Source organism: Callithrix jacchus, chromosome 11 (assembly GCF_049354715.1).
Source record: "Callithrix jacchus isolate 240 chromosome 11, calJac240_pri, whole genome shotgun sequence".
Lineage (NCBI taxonomy): Eukaryota > Metazoa > Chordata > Mammalia > Primates > Cebidae > Callithrix > Callithrix jacchus.
Window position 1 is genome coordinate 33,473,193 of NC_133512.1, and position 21,390 is coordinate 33,494,582.

At 36.8% G+C, this 21,390-nt stretch overlaps 1 protein-coding gene across 15 annotated transcripts in view; it reads right to left on the minus strand.

Annotated features, from left to right (window-relative positions):
• PALS2 (protein associated with LIN7 2, MAGUK p55 family member) overlaps positions 1-21,390 on the minus strand; it is a 124,871-nt gene that overhangs the window by 85,903 nt on the left and 17,578 nt on the right. For 3 of the 15 annotated variants that reach the window (XM_035253619.3, XM_035253614.3, XM_035253617.3), the window contains exon 1: positions 9,749-9,825. The exons of 10 other annotated variants lie outside the window; for them this stretch is intronic. The gene's annotated coding sequence lies outside the window, so the exon portion shown is untranslated. Of the gene's footprint in view, positions 1-9,748; positions 9,826-11,527; positions 11,679-21,390 lie in introns of those variants that run through there. 2 more of the 15 variants (XM_035253615.3, XM_078342053.1) reach the window with 1 other exon arrangement.

Consider the following 21,390-nt stretch of genomic DNA (forward strand, 5'->3'; position numbering starts at 1 on the left):
TATTCTTATGTATTTACATATTTGTACCTGTAGAAAATATGAAGTATTGTTTTATGTTTCATTTCTATATTTATATAAATATATATAAGATATGTGTTATTTTATAAGTAATATCTTACTATATTAGTAATACATGAAGCTTGCTTATTTTCCCACAGAAAAATGTGTTTTGGAGAACTTTTTATGTTAGTACATATGAAACCATGTTATTCTTTTAGCTGTTGCATATTCATAGGATGAGTGTAGTTTACTTAGCTTCTGTTGAGGAACATCGCAGTTGTTTGTATTTTTCCCATGTCTTCAAGAAATGCTGCAGTGAACATCCTAATGAATTGCACTATTAGAAACAATACGGCCGGGCGCGGTGGCTCACGCCTGTAATACCAGCACTTTGGGAGGCCGAGGCGGGTGAATCACCATGTCAAGAGATCAAGACCATCCTGGTCAACATGGTGAAACCCCGTCTCTCCTAAAAATACAAAAAATTAGCTGGGCATGGTGGTGCGTGCCTGTATTCCCAGCTACTGAAGGAGGCTGAGGCAGGAGAATTGCCTGATCCCAGGAGGCGGAAGTTGCGGTGAGCCGAGATCGCACCATTGCACTCCAGTCTGGGTAACAAGAGCGAAACTCCGTCTCAAAAAAAAAAAAAAAGAAACAATATTGCCCATACTGCAATGATTTCTTTCACTTGATAATAAAGTTGTGACCATGAAAGTTTAGTAAAATTACAACTTTAAAAATCTTTTATTAAAAACACATTACTCAAGTTCTGATAATGTTAGCATGAAGAAATTGGCAGTTCCCCTCTGCAAAAAAACAATATAAAACTGGACGTCATCATCAAAAACAGCCTTTTAAGGGTCCTGAAAATTGCCCAAAGGCCATTAAAAAATTGAGGAGCATATATGCTTGCAAAACCGCTAGAGCTTGAGGTAAGAACAGTGTGACTCTGGGGCCTTCTTGCCTGGGGCTATCCCCATGTACCTCCCCAGGGCTCAGTTGGTGATAACCAAAGCTTTATCAGTGCTATGGCCTAGGCATTTGTGTCCCTCCCAAATTCATATGCTTTAATTGTAGGTTTTAACCCTCATTCCCAGTGGGATGGTATTTGGAGGTGGAGTCTTTGGGGAGGTGATTAGGGTTGGACTAAGTCATGAGGGTAGAGACCCAAGGTAGCAGAAATGCTCTTATAAGAAGCAAAAGGGACCAGCGCTCAATCTCTCTGCCATGTTAGGGTATAGTGTGCTTACTTCATCTTGCTGAAACTCTTATGTTTTATTTTCTACCAAAATTTGGTAAAAAAAAATAAAAGTTTTTATTTTAGCCCTTTGGGATGGATTACGTCAAATTTTTTTTCTGTCTCTCTCCTTCCTTTCTGTCTGAAAGTCTCATTACATGTATGTTGGAATGTTGGACATTGTCCCACAGATCTCCAAGGCTTTGTTCACTATTCTTACAAATTTCTTTCCTTTCTCTTCTTGGAATGAATACTTTACATTGATCTTCACATTTTCTCTGCCATCTTAAATCTGCTGAGCCTATCCAGTGAAATTTTCATTTCAAATACTGTGCTTTTCAAATCTAAAAACCTCTACTTGGTTCTTTTTGATTTTGCTTCTTTACTGAGGTTCTCTATTTATTGTGTCCTGTTAACATCTTGTTCACAGATTTTTTTTTTCTTCTTGAAAGAAACAGGGTCTTTGCTTCCCAGGGTTGACTGTGTGGCTATTCAAAGCCTTGAACTACCGGGCTCAGGTGATCCTCCTGCCGCCATAGCCTCCTGTGTAGCTGGGACTACAACAAATGCCATCATGCCTAGACTGTATTTTCCTTTAATTCTTTCAATATATTTTAAATGACCAATTTGAAGTCTTCATTAAATCTAACACTGAGCCCAGTCAGTCTGTTTCATTGACTATTTTTCCTGATGATGGCTCACATTTTCTGGTATTTCTTTTCTTTGCATGTCTAGCAGTTTGGGGTTGAATATGGAACCTTTAACAGTAACTCTGGATTTATTTTGTTTTCAGAGTTATTGAGTTTTTAAATAATTGGTCTGGACTTAAACTGCAGAACTGGTTTCCTTCCAACATATGCTGTCAGGACATCTGTTGAATTTTTTTTTTTTTTTTGAGTTGGAGTTTCACTCTTTCACCCAGGCTGGAGTGCAGTGGCATGATCTTGGCTCAGTGCAACCTCTACCTTCTGGTTTCAAGCAACTATCCTGTTGGAGCCTCCAGAGTAGCTGGGATTGCAGATGCTCACCACCACGCCTGGCTAATTTTTGTACTTTTACTAGAGATAGATTTTTACCATGTTAGCTAGGCTGGTCTACAACTCCTAACCTTGTGATCTGCCTGCCTCAGCCTCCCAAAGTGCTGGGATTACAGGCGTGAGCCATGGCACCTGGTCCCTGTTTAATGTTTTAATTCTTATTTATATATTTTAGTCTGATTCTCTTGGGGTTGCACCTATGTCTGTAGACCTTAATGATGGACCAATATTGTGCTCCAACAGCAATTTGAGCCAATGTTGTGGTCAAATCAGCAAAGGCTGTGTTCAAAAGCCTCAAGCCTGTAAGCCTTCACCCTCAATGAGTAAATCTGTGATAGACTGAGAAATGCATTCAAAGTTGCAGCAAGTTCTCAAGTGCCCCCTCAGCTTTCACTTTTTTCCAGGCTTTCTCTGGTCTCTCTATGTGGAGAGCTCATCTCAGCCCTTCCATGGCGCTTTCATTTCTAGGATTTCCCTATTAAATTTCTCCTGGGCCACAATGTCAAATTAGCAGCAGGTATTCTCCATTTGTTTCCAACCAAAGCCAGCACTTTTCACTAGCAAAGTCACAGGTTTGGTTTGCGTGTCCTCTCTCTCGGTCCTAGCTTGAATCAAGTCACTCACCAACTCTTGGGGAGCAAAGCTGCTGGTTTTCTCAGCTAGTCCTAAATTCACTGTCTTAGTTAATTCAGGCTGCTATGACAAAAATATCATAGCCTGGGTAGCTTAAATGACAGAAATTTATTTCTTACAGTTCTGAAGCTGGCAAGTACAGGATCAAGGTGCTGACTCACTTCCTGGTTTGCAGAGGAATAATTTCTTACTATATTAGTCTGCTCTCATGCTGTTATGGAGAAATACCCAAGACTGGGTAATTTATAAAGAAAAGGTTTAATTAACTCACAGTTCCACATGGCTCCCCAGTCTCAGGAAACTTATAATCATGGCAGAAGGCATGTCTTCATAGGGTGGCAGGAGAGAGAATGAGTGCCAGCAGGGAAATACCAGATGCTTACATAACCATCAAATCTTGTGAGAACTCACTCACTATTCAATTACCTCTCACCAGGTCCTTCCCATGACATGTAGGGATATGGGAATCAAGAAGAGATTTGGGTAGGGACACAAAGCCAAACCGTATCACCCACCTTCCTCCACCACACAAGACTGAAAACTAGGGGCTTATTTTCTGGAAAGAGTAAGATAAGAGGTACTTCTCAACAAAGGATAATGAAATAATATGGAAGACAGGATTATTAAATGCTGATACAAACCCCTCTTGACTATCTTGAAACCTTCAGCTTGGTAGATGTGAAGTCTACCTTCGAGGTAGATGTGAAGTCTTCTTCATATTCTACAGAATATGACCAGTCAACAGGAAAGACATAGACATGAAGATCAGGTGTTAACCCCAAATAACCCAGCTACAAACTGGCTACAGTGACATTCAACATGAAATCAGAGCATCAAGTTTTTAGCCACCCACTCTTAATAAGCTAACAATCTTGGGATAACTGAATAGCTGAGAGAAGCCTAGTACATAAAAGGGATTAAAATAAATAGGTTAAAACTACTCAGGTTGAAAAAAGCAACAGTCATAAAAATTAACAAAGAAAAAGATGAATATCATACTCATAAAACTAGGATAAGATAGTTACAGAGGAAACAAAAGAGCTCTTAGAAAATAAAAATACAAAAGCAGAAAGAAAAAAATCAATAGAACTCATGGAAGATAAACGTGGGGAAATACCACAAAAAGTAGAAAAGCACAGGAATAGAAAAATAGAAGAAAATCAGAGAACCTGATTAGAGGGCATCTAAACCAGATGGGTTTTGGAAAGAAAGGAGAGACAAAATGGAGGGGAGAAAAACAATAATAAAATATTTAACATTTTCCAGAACTGAAAGATTAAAGTTGCTGCAGTAAATGGCACACTGAGCTCCTAGCAAAACAGATGAAAACAGACTGATATCAAGGTATTTTGTTGTGATATATCAGAATACTGAGAAAAAAAAAATCACATGTCAAGAATCAGGAATTATTTTGAACTGCTCAGTGTTGACATCTAAAGATAGAAGATGATGTAATGATGCCTTTAAAAACATTTTCCCCCAAGAATTATTTACCTTGCCATACTGTCAATCAAGTTTGAGAGGGATAGTTAAAAATAATTTTCAGACTTGCTCATAAGGTTTCACAAAATTAACCTACCACCATCACTTTTCCTATGAAGGATTAAAAAAAAACACACACACACAAGACATGCTGCTCTCTAAGAATGAAAAAAGCAAAAAAGAAAGAGGAAAATATAGAATACAGGATCTAGAAGGCCCAACTCAGGAAAAAGGCAAAAGTAATTTCCGAGAAAATGGTGACATATATACACCAACTATAAGGAATAAGAAGTTCGTATTCAGTTTAGAAGTCTCCAAGAGTGACATCTTCAAGAAAATGAAGTCGACAAATTTGAATGAACACACTGAAGGTTGATTTTGAAAACAAGCACAGATTTGGGAGTTGCCAAGTAGTATATACAAAAAAAGTGAAGCAAATAAATTATTATTAAGTCTGAGAAAATGAAAATACAGGAATAGAGAATAGCAACTATAATTTACTAATAGATCTGCTAACAAATACTAATCTAATCAAAATTACTAATATGTTGAAAGAACTGAGAGATTGGAAGAGTATATGATAGGTATATTTGGTGAGGGAGAATGAATAAAAGAGCTAAATTCCCATCCTCCATAATGGTTAAAACCAAAAAAAAAAACATCAAGAATCAGCAATATACGTACACCATTTACTGATATGGAGCTAACTACCAAAAGAATCAGCTAAAAATGTTCAATGCAGTAGCCTCTTGGGAGGAAGAAACAGAAACAGAGTTGGGGATCACCTCTGATCTTTCATCCATATGTGCATTAATAGCTTTAATAAAAATTAAAAACCTAAAAAAAGAATATATCATATGTAAATACTATCTAGTTTGCGTGTTGAAAAATCAAATAATTATAACCACTTTTGTAGAACTAAAAACAGGCAAGATATTTTTCCCTTCAGGACAGAAACCTGGAGAAGACAAAGTTACACTTAGATGACATTGTTTGTTAAATTCTTTTTTTATATATACTATGACATGAAATATATTTCAGTAAAACATTCAACTAAAATGTAAGATATAAAAACTAAAATTTAAAAACCTATAAAGAATAGTCTCAATTTTTTAAAGGGCTGTTCTTTACATTTGTAAATGTAAAGATTTAACTTACACAAAATGAACTCCATCTACTTACTGCCATGATTATGTAGTGTCACTCTAAATCATTTTCCTTAACTGGTAAACTACCAATTCCATTCTCAAAAGAAACTGGGGCTCAAAAACTATAATCAAACACAATTCATTATTGAATATTATATGTTTTACTTAAAATAACAGATCTTTTTTCTTCTTCATCCTTGATTCAGGGGGAAATGACACGGATCTTCATACGTAAGATGTTTTATAAGCTACTAGAATTACCTCATCGATTGGGACAGTCTTGTGCCACATAACATTGTTTCAGTTGACCACAGACCACATATACAACAGTGGTTTCAAAAGCTTATAATGCAGCTGGAAAATTCTCTCAAGAAAATATACAGTGAAGGATTTAGCAGAATTTTTTGCAGACTTCAACAAGCTCCATAAAAAGTTTGAAAACATGAACCCCAACAATGAAAGGTTTTCATTACTAGAGAGGAATGTTCATAGATCTGTTTACAAGTAAATCCATGATAAAAAACAAACAAACCTAAGGAAACCACCATAAACAGATTTCTGAAAAGAGTGATACCTCCTCAAGAACATCTTCAGTCAAGTTCTTCAGGAGATTCCAGAAGAAGGCACTATTATCATAGAAGATAGCTCCTTGGGTGTTATTGCCCCTGAAGACCTTCCAGTGGGACAGGATGTGAAGGTAGAAGACACTCATATTGATGATCCTGACTCTGTGTAGGCAAAGGCTAATGTGTTCATGTCTTAGTTTTTAACAAAAAAGATTACAAGGTTAAAAAAAAATTAACCGAAAAAAGCTTATAGAGCTGGGAGCAGTGGCTCACGCCTGTAATCCCAACACTTTGAGAAGCCAAGGCGGGTGGATCACTTGAGGTCAGGAGTTCGAGACCAACCTGGCCAACATGCTGAAACTCCGTCTCTACTAAAAATACAAAAATTAGCTGGGCATGGTGGCACACACCTGTAATCCCAGCTACTCAGGAGGCTGGGGCAGGAAAATCACTTGAACCTGGGAGGTGGAGGTTGCAGTAAGCCGAGATTGCGCCACTGCACTCCAGCCTGGGCAACAGAGCACGACGTTGTCTCAAGACAAAAACAAAAACAAAATAAAACAGCTGTACAGTGTAGAGCTGTATGATGCATTTGTATTTTAAGCTAAGTGTTATCACAAAAGAGTTGGAGTTTATAAAGTAAAAAAGCTACTTTAGTAAGATAAGGTTAATACTGAAGAAAAAAAATTTTTTTAATAAATTTAGTAGGCTGGGCGTGGTGGCTCATGCCTGTAATCACAGCACTTTGGGAGGCTGAGGCAGGTGGATCACCTGAGGCCAGGAGTTCAAGACCAGCCTGGGCAACACGGTGAAACCCCGTCTCTACTAAAAATACAAAATTAACCAGTCATAGTGGCATAAGTCTGTGATCCCAGCTACTTGGGAGGCTGAGGCAGGGGAATCACTTGAACCTGGGAGGCAGAGGTTGCGGTGAGCCAAGATTACCATTGCACTCCAACCTGGGCAAGAAGGGTGAAACTCTGTCTCCAAATAAATAAATTTAGTGTAACATAAATGTACAGTGCTTATAGTCTACAGTAGTGTACAATAATGTCCTAGGCCTTCACATTCACTCACCACTCACTGGCCCAGAGCAACTTCCAGTTCTCCAAGCTCCATTCATGGTAAGCCACAGGTGTAGAATGTTTTACAGATTTGTAGCCTACGAACAATAGGCCATAATATCCTGCATGTATATAGACTATACCAGCTATGTGTGTGTTAGCACAATCTATGCTTGTGTTAGTACATTCTGCACAATCATGAAATCGCCCAATGATGCATTTCTCAGAATGTATCCCCTTTGTTAAGTGATGCACGACTGTATTTTATTCCTACCTCATTCAACACTTGGTGTGTTGTTTACTTTTGCTTATATCACCCTCTAAAGTACCAGGAAAAGTATTTCATACAAGTATATACAAAGCACTGCATTAAAAATAAGCACAAAAAATATTTTTGACAATTAAAAATAAGCTGGAAACAAATTATCTTCTTCAAAGATATAATGCCTCCCAGTCATCCCTTCTGGGCATGAATGCGCACATTAACAAGACAGTGAAACACAGCAACAATGCACACAGAATCCTTGCATGGAGTATTAAAAGACAGTCCAAATATTAGAAAACTTTGATTCCGTGTGTCCAGATAAAACCTTGCAAATAATAGGCTTATTTATTTAGCATGGTTTCAGAAATTTACAAAGTCCAAAGAGGTCCTAACTCAGTGAAACAGCAGATTATCCAATCTAAGAATAACAGATTATTTAAGTTTTAACCTCACATTTCTTACATGAAAGACTTCTGGTTATAAGAAACTTAGGCAATCTGATAATTTGTTCAATCTAGTGAAAAAACACTTTTTTTTTTTTTTTTGAGATGGTCTTGCTCTGTCGCCCAGGCACTATCTCAGTTCACTGTAACCTCCGCCTTCCAGGTTCAAACAATTCTCCTACCTCAGCCTCCCGAGTAGCTGGGACTACAGGTGAAAGAACACTTTAAATAGTTCGTGTCGTTTGTAGGGACATGGATGAATCTGGAAAACATCATCCTCAGCAAACTGACACAAGAACAGAAAATGAAACACCGCATATTCTCACTCATAGGTGGGTGATGAAAAATGAGAACACATGGACACAGAAAGGGGAGTACTAAACACTGGGGTCTATTGGGGGGAAAAGGGGAGGGCCAGTGGGAGGGGGAGGTGGGGAGGGATAGCCTGGGGAGAAATGCCAAATGTGGGTGAAGGGGAGAAGAAAAGCAAAGCACACTGCCATGTGTGTACCTACGCAACTGTCTTGCATGCTCTGCTCATGTACCCCAAAACCTATAATCCAATAAAAAATTTAAAAAAAAAAAATAAATAAATAAATAGATGAAATTACAATTGAACAATGGTACTATTTCAATACATTTTTCTCACTGTAAGTTTCCCTATGGCAAGCATCAACACTACAGACAACTTGATATCCTTCCTAGCCCTTTACTACTGGCAATTAAAGATTGAGCTGGGTACACTTTGAAAAACACTAATTAAACGAACTAAAAAAGGAATAACTTGTCCTTCATAAATTTAAGTTACATGAAAGTATCTATTCCAAATGTTGTAGAATTTTTCACAAGTCCTTTTCCATAATAATTTTCTGCTTGAACTTCCTTTATGTATTTTGGTTTGATAAAACAGCATTAATCATGTAGTTCACATTTGGACTCAGTGAAAAGATCTGCCCAGTGGCCTGGCTATAGTTTGCCTGCACATATTTCAGTGTAGGTAACCCAAGGTAAATCATGAGGTAATCATCTGCCTTCATCTTTTATTTCTCACAGCTCTTTCTTTCATTTCAGGGCCTTCCTTCCTATTCTTATCTCCAAGTATGGCAATATTCTCAATTGCCCTGGTCCTACGAAAAGAAATAAGCTCCCAAATACTGCTGTACAATTCTATTACTTGCCCCTTCTCAAGTTCTCTCGTATTTTCTATTTCAAATATTTACCACTCTAAATTGTCAAAAGATTATTTTGTCAGAAGAAAAAAAGAAAAAAAGAGTCTATCACCTATGATTTATTGAAATTCCTGTTCACTTGCAGAATCAAATACAATACCACCATTCCTTAACTCTATTCCTTAAATCTCAGGAGAAAGTATGCCCTTTCTCCTCTACAAGGATACTACTACCTGTCGAAGAATCAACTCCTTCCTATTCATTGTGGAACCATGATCCATGGGTTATTTCTCTAAAACTTCAATATTTTTTCATTTGATATTTCTGCTTCTATAAATGTTTGACATCTTCTCCATCCTTAATAACTTTTTAAAATCCTTATATGGAACCCCACTTCTCTTTTAAGTCACAGCCTTATCTCCCTCCTTTTCCCCAACCACACCCTTCAAAGAGTAGTCTGCTCTGTGCGTTATATTTCTAGTTCTCCACCCGTGCCATCTCAGCCACTGCTCTCCTCAAACTTCCTGGAAAAGATCAGGAATGACAACTGACAAACAAATCACATATTCTGTCCTCATCCTACTTAAGGACAGACTATCACTGCTGACGGTATCTATTCTCTTCTTGAGTGATCTTATTTATTTCTGAGGCTTCAACTAGTTTCTATATGATGATAATTTCCAAGTATTAGTTACAGCACTCACCTTTCTCCAACTGCTTTGTGTTTTTCCCCAGGAGTCCCAAAGATGGTGCCTTTAATTTACCATTTTCAAAACTACTCACTGACTCTTAACCAAGCCTACCCTGACTATAGATTCGACCTCTCATTTATATTATGACATCACTAACTATGCATTCTCTGATGCTTATAATTTCAGTATCATCCATTTTTTTCTTCTTCCTAAGCCCCTGACATCTAATTCTTCCTCAAATCTTTTCATTCTACTTCATAAAAGTCTCAAAGCAATCTTTCATCACAATTTCACTCTAAAAATTTCACTGTCTGGTTTAGAGTTTTGAATCTTCTCTTGTCTAGACTACTTTTAAAAACTTCTTAACTGGTCTACTAATCCACAATCTCTCCCCACCACAGTCCATGCTTTCTACTATGTCCAGAAGTATCTTGCGAAAGTACAGTGCTCACACAGGAGAAAGCTAGATATATGGAGATTCCTTTTTTTCTTTTTAAACAGAGCTGAAATAAATAGCACTGTTGCCAATTTACTCTCACAATGTAGTAGTCCCGCTTTCAATACATTTTTATTCACCCAACCACTAATTAACAAAGCAAGTTAAAACTTCATTATTATAAGAAAATATGTAGTATAATGAATCAAAATTGTATGAAAATGTTTTACATACCAATAAACATCCATATACATGAAATAGGACTATAGGATCACTGAGATATTTTATCATATATTCTAATTTAAATCTCAAAACTATGTGATTTTAGAATAAATATTATTCATAGGTCTGTTTTCAAAATAATACTTTATATATGTACTTACAAAAATACCTAGAATTCACAACAGATCCAATGAAAAACTGGTTCTTCAATTAAGTCATGATGGAGCTGGCTGAAGAAAAGCCATCTGATTCCCTTGCCTGTTCACTGTTATACCCCTAATCTAAGCCACCATCATCTCTTGCCCGTCTGCTGCCGTAGTCACTTGATCAGTTCCCTTACTTTCACTCTAATTCTCAACAATATTCTCCCCAGAGTGGCTAGAGCCGTCATCTTAAAACATAAAACAGATTTTGTTACACTCCTGCTAAAACTATACAAAGGCTTCCCACTGTACTTAGAAAACTAGCCACACGATTCCTCAAGGCCTTAGAAATAGAAATTCCATTTGACCCAGCAATCCCATTACTGGGTATATATCCAAAAGACTATAAATCGTTCTACTATAAGGACACATGTACACGAATGTTCATTGCAGCACTGTTTACAATAGCAAAGACCTGGAATCAGCCCAAATGCCCATTGATGATAGACTGGATTGGAAAAATGTGGCACATATACAACATGGAATATTATGCAGCAATCAGAAATGATGAGTTTGTGTCGTTTGTAGGGACATGGATGAATCTGGAAAACATCATCCTCAGCAAACTGACACAAGAACAGAAAATGAAACACCGCATATTCTCACTCATAGGTGGGTGATGAAAAATGAGAACACATGGACACAGAAAGGGGAGTACTAAACACTGGGGTCTATTGGGGGGAAAAGGGGAGGGCCAGTGGGAGGGGGAGGTGGGGAGGGATAGCCTGGGGAGAAATGCCAAATGTGGGTGAAGGGGAGAAGAAAAGCAAAGCACACTGCCATGTGTGTACCTACGCAACTGTCTTGCATGCTCTGCTCATGTACCCCAAAACCTATAATCCAATAAAAAATTAAAAAAAAAAAAAAAAAAAGAAAACTAGCCACATTCTTGACCATGGCCACTGAGGGCCTTCATGATTTGGTACCCACTATACTTCTCTGTGTTCAACTTCTCCAACTCTTTTCCTTTTTATGCTTGTCTCCAGTCACACTGGGCTCCTTTCTGTTTTTAAACTAGACCAGTTCATCTCCCATCAATCATTTCCCATCTTTACCATCTTCTGTTCTCTTTCCTTGAAATACTCTTCCCAGAGATCCACACGCATATCAATAGTCTCTTCATTTTGTCACAGTGTAACTATTACATCACCAGAAAGTGAACTCAAACATCCAATAAATGATGCTACCACCCTTACATACTCTTCATCCTATTAATTTCATTTTCGTCACAGTACTCATCTGAAATTATTTTTTGCTTGTTATGTTTCCCCTCACTAAAAATTCACTCATTGTTCTGTGAATTTTTAGTGAGGGGAAACATTAACAAGCCTCACTATGGCACTATGAAAGTGCCTTGACACACAGTAGACATTCAAATACATTTCAATATCTGATATCTCTCAAAGCTGTATCACCCGAGCTTAAGATTCATATTTCCTTGCCTACATCTCCACAGAAATCTCCCATGGGCACAAAAATGAGCATGTCCAGAAATTATGTTACTAAATCTGGTCTTGCTCCTGTATTGCCTATCTTAATAGCACCCATGAATAGCTTTTTCAGTCTCTTTTATTCCCTCTATCTAATCTGTCATGAAAAACTTTCAATTTAAATCTTGCATATTTCTCAAGTAATATCCTGTTTTCTCTATCTCCATTGTTACTGCCTTAGTTCACTCTCTCATCATCTCTCACCTGAACATCTAAAACATTTTACAGGCATACCTCATTTTACTACACTTCATTTTATTGTGCTTTGCAGACATTTTGTTTTTTTAAAAAACTGTTTGTGGCAACCCAGCAATAAATATCAAATCTATTAAAGCCATTTTTCCAACAGCATGTGCTCACTTCATGTCTTTGTGTCATATTTTTGTAATTTTCACAGTATTTCAAACTATTTCATTATTATTTTATCAGTTATGGTGATCTATGATGAGTAATCTTTTTTAAATCAACAATTGCACATATTCATGGGGTAACAGTTCAATACATATAACATATGATGATGGAGTTAAGGTAATGAGCATATTCATCACATCAGTGCTCTTTGGTGTTACTACTGTAACTGTTTTGGGGCACCATGAATCATCCCCTTATAAGGCAGTTGATAAATGTATGTGTTCTGACTGGTCTACCAACTGGCCATTCCTTGCCTCCCTCTCCTCAGATCTCCTTAAAACCTGAGACATGATGATATTGAAATTAAGCTAACTAATAATTCTACAATAATCTCTAAGTGTTCAAGTGAAAGGAAGAGTCACATGTCTCTCACTTTAAATCAAAAGCTAGAAATGATTAATTTTAATAAAGAAGGCAAGTTGAAAGCAGAGGTTGAAAAGGCCTCCTGAGCTAAACAGCCAAGCTGTGAATGCAAAGGAAAAGTTCTTGAAGGAAATTAAAAGTGCTATTCCAGTGAACACAGGAATGATGAGAAAGCAAAACAGCATTATTGATGACATGGAGAAAACGTGAGTGGTCTGGACATCAAAGTAGTCACAGCATTCTCTTAAACCAAAGCCTAATCAGAGTAAGGCCCTAACTCCCTTCAATTCTGTGAAGGCTGAGAAGTCAAGAGCTACAGGAGAAAAGCCTGAAGCTAGCACAGGTTGTTCATGAGGTTTATGGAAAGACACTACCTCCTAACATAAAAGTGCAAGGTGAAGAAGCAAGTGCCGAGTACAAGCTGCAGCAAGTTACCCAAAAGATCTAGCTAAGATCATTGATGAAGGTGGTGGCTATACTACACAACAGATAGATTTTCAATGCAGATAAAATAGCCTTATATTAGTCACACAGGATTCTATAGTTAGTGAAAAGTCAATGCTTGGCCTCAATATTTAAAAAGACAGTCTCTCTTTAGTTAGGGGCTAATACAGCTGGTGACTTTAAGCTGAAGCCAATGTTCATTTACTATTCTGAAAGATCCTATGTCCTGTAAAAATTATTCTAAATCTACTCTAACTGTGCACTATAAATGGAACAAACCCTTGATGAAAGCACATCAGTTTACAAGGTTTACTGAATATTACTGCTCATGATAACTCAACCTTGTCACCCAAGAGCTCTGACAGACATGCACAGGAGATGAATACATGCTTGTTAATGCAACATCTGTTTTGCAGCACATGGATCAAGGAGTAATTCTGACTTTCAAATCTTATTTAAGAAATACATATCATAAGATGATAGCGGCCGTAGATAGTAATTCCTCTGAAGGATGTGGGCAAATTGAAAACCTTCTGGAAAGGATTCACCATTTATGACATTAAGAACACTTGTGATTCATGGGAGGACAAAACATGCTTCAAAATGTTGATTCATAGGAGTCTGAAAGAAGTTGAGTCCAACTCTTATCAATGACTTTAAGGGATTCAAGACTTAAGTGGATAAGTCACTGGAGATGTGGTGGAAATAGCAAAGGAATGACAAGTAAAAGTGGAGCCCAAAGATGTGGCTGAACTGCTGCAATCTCATGATAAAACTTCAACAGAAGAGGAGTTGGTTTTTATAAGTGGGCAAAAAAAAGTGGTTTCGTGAGCTGGAATCTACTCCTGGTGAAGATGCTGTGAATATTGTTGAAATCACAGCAAGAATTTAGAATATTACATAAGTTTAGCTAGTAAAGTAGCAGCAGGGTTTGAGAGGATTTAATCCAATTTTGAATGAAGTTCTCTTATAGATAAAATGTTCTCAAACAGCATCACATATTACCAATAAAGGACAGTTCATCGATGTGGCAAACTTTATTTCTGTCTTATTTTAAGAAAATACCACAGCCACTCCAACCTTCAGTAACCACCACCCTGTTAAGTCAGCAGCCGCTTGCATCAAGGTTAAGACTCTCCACCAGCAAAAAGATTTCAACTCTCTGAAGGCTCTGATGATTGTTAGCATTTTTAAGCTTTAAAATGTTTATAAATCAAGGTTTGTACATTTTTTTAGACACAGTGCTATTGTATACTTAGTAATCTACAGTATACTGTAAACCATACTTTTATATGGGAAACCAAAAAATTTGTGTGATTTGCTTGTGATATGTTTTATTGTGGCAGTCCAAAACTGAACCCATGATATCTCTGAGGCATGAGTGTATTTATTTTCCTTACTTCATCTATACAATACCACTAGCAGTGTGAGCTTTCTGAAATATAAACATGACCATGTTTCTCCCCTGGCTAAAATCACTCAACAGTGTCCCATCGCCTACAGAATCAAAATTCCTTAATATAGCGTAAGGGCTTTCACATCCTCCTCTGGTAGCTGGCTAGTCCAAACATCCCCACTTGCCTCTTCTTATAGCGGCCCTTTTATTCCAACCACACTGGACCATTTGCCATTCCGAAGATTCATTGCTTCATACTGCTGTAACTTCACCTTAACTGTCTAAAATGAAACCTTCCCTGACCTATCCTAGCATATTTACAATACAGAGCACTTACCACATTATGTTGATCCTCATTATTCTGTCAATAGATTCAATAATCACCATATAAAATTGAAAACATAAGCTTTTTTTTTTTTGCGAATTTGCCTATTTGCTAAAATTTACTTTTAATCCAATAATCAATACTCATAGAGCTTTTGTGGTCATTAGTGGATATGCTCAAAGTGGTGAAAAATCTGAGTCACTCAACATTGCACAGTCCCAGCTGATGTGGAACAAAGCAACACTCTGCTTTCTTGTTTTAGCTCTCATACTAAAAACAAGTATCCTTTTCATAGTTTATTTTGTGCCACTTTTTTTTTCCATTTTTCTGTTGGTTATTTGTGATTTCACAAAATGGTCCCCAATCATAGCACTAGTGTTAACTAGTGTTTCTTTATCATGAGAAGGCTCTGGTGTGCCTTACAGAAAATATATATGTATTAGATAAGCTTTGTTTAGGCATGACTTACAAGTGAGCTTGACTGAGTACAATGTTAATGAATTAATAATATATAATAAGGTATCTTTAAAGAGAAATACACACAAAAGGTGGCTATATATTGACCAGTTGGTGAAAATATTGTGACCAAAGGCTTGCAGGTACCTAACCCTGCATTTCCCCTAAAAACAACACCTCAATACTTGCAGAGACTATAAACCATAACTATCTTGAATAATGAGAATGGTATTTTAATGTACATGTCTGTCTCCAATACAAAATTATTGGGCTCACTGAGGATATGGCATCTTATTTTTGTACTTTAATGCTTAATATTATTCTAGACACACCGGATTTAATAAATATTCATTGAATGAAATTTTAAAATTCTGGCATCTCATCATTGTAATATGATTTGCTCTATATAGTTAGACTTTATGGTAAGAGTCCATGTAAGTCAAGCTACACACTGCCCCCCACAATGAGGCCTTGCTCAATTGCATAATGGTCTAAATGTCATCCTCCATTCCTGATCCTGTCCCTCCTTTATAGCCAAAGACTATGCTTTTTAAGTTCAAACTCAAAATTACAGCTACATGGAAAGGCATTTATATTGACAATTCCTCAGATCAGCTGGCCTAACAGGCATAGTAGACCTCAAAACTATTAGACACACTTCCAGTTAAAGTGGAAGACTGAACACACATACCTATGTTCCCTCCCTCCTGAGTTCCCACCGAAACGACAAAACAGGTATATAATTTTTAAAAAGAATAAAACAGCAATAATATTGGCAGAGAGGTAAGACAGAAATAAAACAGAAACAGATTAGCAAACCAGAAGTGTTAGGAACTGCTTTGAAGTTAGAAAACAGGTAAGAAAGGTTTGCTGGTTTGGCAAGAAGGTACATTTGATAACCTGAAAACAATTCTCTCACAAAACATCTAAAAATACTAATAAAATACTGAAAACGTCCTCTCCAAAAAAAAAAAAAGTCCCCAAGAATATCCCTGTGGGCCAAGATGAACGGAAAAAAACAAACTGATAAGTAGGTACTGAAGTCATGACTGCCCTGGAGTGTTTACTGATTTCAGTAACCAAGATTCAGAGGTTGCCATTTAGGTCCTGACCTGTTCAAACTGAAGAATGCAACTTAGACCTAACTACATGAAGCTGAGACCTTACAGGACTAACCCCTACTTTTTAAGAGTAGTCCAATAAAAACATGTCTCTTGGCCCAGGAAGACAATAAGGAGTTAGCCTGTCTCAGATTGGACTCCACATTAGTAGAAAAAATATCACCTGAGAATTAGTAATCACAGCTTACTCTCAAGGATTCAGGGTTCCAAATAAACCTAGCCAGTTCATAATACCCCAAGCTGAGAAATTACAAAGTGGTCTTGGGTCAGTAGCTTCCACAGGTGCCAAAGAAAAGCCTTGGCAAACCTTGGAAAGAATGTGTCCTCCAACCAGGTTGCACTGAATTTCCTTCAATAAAACCCAGCCAAGCAAGAGGACACAATTCGAAAATCAAAAAACACAAAAAGACAGGTAGTTGAAAACACAAGAAAGTCATACTATCAGGAAAGAACGCAAATAAGATTGAAAAATCTTATAATCTAAGACTTCAGAAGTAAGCACCATTCCACCCAAGTGGATTTTCTCTGGGCCTCCCTCCAGAAGTCTATGTACGCTTAAATATTCTTTTATACTAGAGTCAATAGTTACTGTGTAAAATTGAAAACATATGCTTTCTAAGACATATAGTATATTTTTTTAAATTACCACACCACCTCTCCCCAGTGAGTATTTGAAAATGTGCTAGGGCATTTTTGATGGTCTCAGTAACTGTGGTAGAAAACTAAATATTAAGGGACACTAAACACTGAGCAGTGTTTAGGTCAGGACAATCCTGCATTGCAAAGTATAGTACTGCCAAAAATGCCAGTAATGAATTGTTGAGAACCACTTTACTAATATAACTAAATGTGAAACTATTAACCATGATTAACTCTATGAAGAGTAGGGATAGAAACCTTTAACTTTCACGGTACATTCATTCTTCCATGCTGATTTAACTTTGCATGTCATGTAGCATTAATAATGTTAAAGCCTTAATTAAAAATAAATTGATCATAAATAAGTAATGGGATGGGAGAACTATGTTACTCATTAACCAATATAAATTCCTCCTTCCAGGTAAACTAGCTTGTTCAGAGCACCAAGGTTACAGAAATGCATTTGACTGCCCTGAAAATCCTATGCTCAGAAAAGTAGTCTTTTCATATACTTAAAATGTTTCTTAGGTAACATTATCTCCAGAATTAAAACAGATTTACTAATGCTGGTTGTGAGCACATACATGAGGTACATGATACTTCTTTGGCGAGGCAGCAGCTGCAATATTAACACTTTCTATGGCTGACAGAAAGCCCAAGAAAGGAGTCAAGACTCAAAAAATTAACCATGTAGAGTTGTAGTGGTGTGGTGGAATGGTTCAATGGTACAGCTCAAGAGCATATTATTTAGGAAACTAATGAAAGCCTATTGTTAAAAACTGATTTATCAATAAGGCAACTCAGTTTTGCATGTGATGGGAGGCCAATTAATGTAACACCTGTACAAATGAAAATGGAAGAAGAAGATATAACTGATGTGTATAAAAAGCAGAAAGGAAGTGTCTATTAAAAGAAGATCTGCACTTACTTGAGAACTTTGCCTCCCAAATTTTCCAAACACACATACACACCCCTACACACACAATTTGGATCTACAAATCACATCCTGACAGCATAGAAATACTTTTGCTTTCCATCTCTTTTTATTGCATAGTATAGTTGTTATACATAAGCAAAACGCAAGTATATTTTATGTTAAATGGCCAATATGTTTACATCAACATCAAATGGAGGTGGGATAAGGAAAAAAATAAATTGTTTTTCTAAAAACATACCCCTTTCTCAATTATGGATACATTCATTCAACTTTTATCTTCATACTATGAGTGACTTTGCTCTGCTTAACAAAAACAATAAAGCCAAATAGAAGTTCTTGCAAACTTTGTTTCATTCTAGAATTTCAGTGTTTTCCATTTACTACTACAAACCATTATAAAGGCTTTCTAAATACAGCTGTTACATGTATGGCAATCTTTATCTGTAAGGAAGAATAAAATTATGCAAAAAGAACTCCAAGATAGTTTTTCCCTTGAGCATCTTGTTTAAACTTTTTATATATTAAAAAATCAGAACAGGTTCAAACACCATACAAAAAAAACCTGGACTCAAGAACTAGCTCAACCTAGACCTGGGACTTGAAGCACATGAAAAACGAAAAAGAGAATGCCTAAAACAATCATCATGACACCATCAAGAATTTAAAAACAGAGTGATCCCTCAAGTGTTAATTTGGTAAAAGAGAAAAATAAACAGCCCAAAATAGCAACCCTAAATGAAGATGGGTAAAAATATTTAAAAGTATTTGTCTAATTGAAGTGTCTAAGATACACCCTTAAGAATGCAAAGTAAGAATCTCTATGTAATTGTAAGCTGTTGGTAGGACGGTATCTGGTCAAGACTAGAAGAAAAGGCAGTAAAAAATTGACCTATGTCTCTAAAAGTGTCCAGGGAAGAACGTGCTTACTCTACACTCCAGGGTTTTTCAGTCTTGGCACTACTGTCATTTGGGGCCAGATAATTCTTTGTTGTGGGGTCTGTCCCAGTGAATTGCTTAGTAACAACCCTGGCCTCTACCCACAAGATGTCAGTAGCATCCCACCCCCAGATGTGACAACCAAATATTACCAAGTAATACCCAAAGATGGCTTCAAGTATTACCAAATGTGCCACAGAGGGCAAAAATGCCCCCTTAAAGAATCACTGGTATATTCTAAATAACAAATAGATCAAACTGTATTAGCTCTATGCTATTTCTGGCATCAGGATCACTCCACTTTTCTTGCTCACCTACTAAACGTTTCATAATATTTTGGCTTTCTAGAGACAGTATGATCGTGGTTCTAAGATATATTGGCTATAGAGTTATTTTATGAAATTGAAAAGAAGATGTCAGAGAGGAAGACCCAGACCAAAAGTAAAGTGAAAGCTTTAAGAACCAAGCCACATACTTTCCACATTTCCCCACAAAACTTAGCATGATGTCTCAAGCCTGTAATCTCAGCACTAATGGGAGGCCAAGAAGGGAGGAGGGCTTGAAACCAGGAGTTCTGATACCAGGCTGGTCAATACAGTGAGACCTAGACTCTACAAAAATTAAAAACAAAAATTTAGCTGGGCATAGTGGTGTGGACCTGTAGTCCCAGCTACTTGGGAGGCTGAGCTGGGAGGATCACTAGAACCCAGAAATTCAAGGCTGCAGTGAGCTATGATCAGGCCACTGCACTCAAGTGAGTCAGAGGGAGATGCTGTCTTAAAAAAAAGTTGTATATTCCTTACTACTATCAGTATCTTTATTTTCTGTTCTTTTTTCTCTATTTTTTTTTACAGTTCCTCTGCTCGTTCCCCTTCCCTATATGACAGTACCCACACTCATCCATCATCTTTCCAGTTAATGTCCTTCCATTGTTTTTAACAGCATACAACACAGCGATAAATGATTTTTTACTAAGTAATACCCAAGTAGGTGGTCTCTAAACCACTTTTCCATCCTTTAGTCAAATATGAGAACAACCTGCTCAAATTTAGGGACTATAACAACTTATTTAAAAAGAAAATAACCTTAAGAAAAACCACCTTTAAAACAAGACCAGGGTTTATTTTGGTGAAGAGACTAGAATCTTGAAGGATGGGGGCAGGGAATCTCTAAACCCTGAAAATCCGGAGACTGTCTTTGCCTAGAAATCCCTTGAAAACCTCAAGATACCCAATGTCATTTGGTTTGCCATGGTGAATTATATTTATCTTTTACTCTTCCTTCCCTCTGCCACCACTGTCTTTCAGGCTCTCCTTAATTCATCATTAAATTTTTACCACAAGCCTCTTTCCACCATTCTCTTCTTCACTATAATCCACTCATGATAAGACTATCATATCAATCTCATTAATTAAAAGCATTTTAATGACCAGATTGCATTAGAAAAACATGATTTACTGTCATCTGTGATGTTTAAATTTCTCTTAATATCTTAGCTTTCCATCTGTTCCACTTAACACACTCTTATTCCTTAATATAAACTCTCTTTTCTAAACACATTGATAGTTTTACTTCCTAACTGTACAACCACGTATCTAATTCCCACCTAAATGCCTTCACTGATGTTACTCATTCCATCTAAGGAATATTTTTTTCCTTGGTTAATCCATACTTACCCAGTTTATGACCTACTTACTGTTTTTGTAGAATCAAAATTTTATCGCTAAAATGAGTCACTTAACTCACCTCAAAATTAACTCAATCAGGTAATAGAAGTCTCTCCCCACAAGTGAACATTTCTTCTTCTGAATTCTTTCAGAACTTACAGTCTGCCACACATGATAAAACACTACTTATACAGCTAAACTGTTTTCCCCTAACATCTTCAATTTAAAAAATAATAATAATAAGCAAAGCCTATCTATCTTCATGAATGATGCTTGACTGGGGAAATACAAAGAAATTGTTTCTTCCCTCAAATAAACTATATAAAATAATCATTTTATTTTGTGTAATGCCAGTATATACATACATAAACAATTTAGTATTTACTTTTAGCAAACAATTGAGGAGTCATAAACATTAGAAATCTAGATTTTATATGCAGATTGCTTCACAAATTTCTACTGGAGAATAACGAATTCTAAGTTGCTCTTTTTGGAGATATTTTGCAAAAGAGGGAACTCCAGGTATGGATGATAAAAGAGAAGGGAACTAGATAAATGGCAGAGTAGGAGCACAGATTATTAGCAGTACACACTCCTTAGAAGAGATA